Here is a 1,744-nt window from a genome sequence, read left to right as displayed (position 1 = left end):
GTAGTTACCACAATAATACTTATATAATGAAGCCGTAGTTACCACAATAATACTTATATAATGAAGCCGTAGTTACCACAATAATACTCATATAACGAAGCCGTAGTTACCGCAATAATACTTATATAATGAAGCTCTAGTTACCACAATAATACTTATATAACGAAGCTCTAGTTACCACAATAATACTTATATAACGAAGCTCTAGTTACCACAATAATACTTATATAATGAAGCTCTTAGTATTATTGTGGTAACTACGGCTTCGTTATATAAGTATTATTGTGGTAACCTACGGCTTCGTTATATGAGTATTATTGTGGTAACTAGAGCTTCGTTATACGGAAGCTCTGGTTACCACAATAATACTCATATAATGAAGCTCTGGTTACCACAATAATACTCATATAATGAAGCTCTTGTTACCACAATAATAGTCGTATAATGAAGCCGTAGTTACCACAATAATATTCAGCACTAGCTTTACCTCTCTATGTTGGTATTACCCCTCTGACTGGGTGATGTCTGGTAATCCCTGTCGACAATGTAATAGCAGAGTGACCTATCATGTGATGACACAATTCAAGACAAAAAGAAAATCGAGATTTCTAGAGAGCCGTAGATCTGGTTTCAAGAAAGTTTGATTCTGTACGTGTTTAGATCTCCACGAATTCATCCACAGAGACGCAAGCCTAAAGTGCTCCGTCTGTATATATTCAGCACTTTTTCATAAAAACCTTATCTTGTCGAATCTCCTGTTATTAGCGGGCCTATCTTATACTCTCGAATTAATTCACTTCACCTGAATATAAGTTTGGTTTCATCACTTTATTCTGTACCGGTTTCCACAAAGAAGAGTTTATGTTAGGTCTAAAATGGCGAAGTGTGATTGGTTGGTTGATGATACGCGTATTATTACGTGACAAAAAAATGTATAATTGTAATCATTTCATGTTTGTTGTTAAATGGGATATCTGTGCTGTGTCTACCATGAGCATCGAAAACCAGTTTCCAGCGTTATAAGTTCACTGACTTACCGATACGCCACTGGGGAGCGATTATGTCAAATTTGGTTTCAATATTCGTGAAAACTACATACGGGCTATCAGCGTTAACCATTCCTAATTTTGAATTGATAGACTAGAGAAAAGTCAAGAGCACCGTCCGCCAACATCACGACTACTTTAATCGAATAAGAAGATTTGGCTTTTGGTTTTAAAAAGTTTTCTTCAATTTGTCTCTTTAAAAAAAACAACAACTGACAAACGTGTTACAGGAAGTTCTTTTAATTAGACGTATTTATCCCTACATTACTCCAAGCCTATTTTCGTTGTAATTGTTTAAGTCTAACACAATACGAACTTCGCTTCTATAATAAAAGCGATTATTGCAAGCCTATTTTGGTTGTAATTGCTTAAGTCTAACACTATACAAACTTCGCTTCTATAATGAAAGCGATTATTCCAAGCCTATTATGGTTGTAATTGGTTAAGTAACACTACTCGAACTTCGCTTCTATAATAAAAGCGATTATTCCAAGCCTATTTTGGTTGTAATTGCTTAAGTCTAACACTATACAAACTTCGCTTCTATAATGAAAGCGATTATTCCAAGCCTATTTTGGTTGTAATTGCTCAAGTCTAACACTATACGAACTTCGCTTCTACAATAAAAGCGATTATTCCAAGCCTATTTTGGTTGTAATTGCTCAAGACTAACACTATACGAACTTCGCTTCTATAAT

Source organism: Limulus polyphemus, unplaced genomic scaffold (assembly GCF_000517525.1).
Source record: "Limulus polyphemus unplaced genomic scaffold, Limulus_polyphemus-2.1.2 Scaffold12428, whole genome shotgun sequence".
In the NCBI taxonomy this organism is placed as follows: Eukaryota; Metazoa; Arthropoda; class Merostomata; order Xiphosura; family Limulidae; genus Limulus; species Limulus polyphemus.
The sequence above is the reverse complement of the archived record's forward strand: the minus strand, read 5'-3'. Positions refer to the sequence as shown.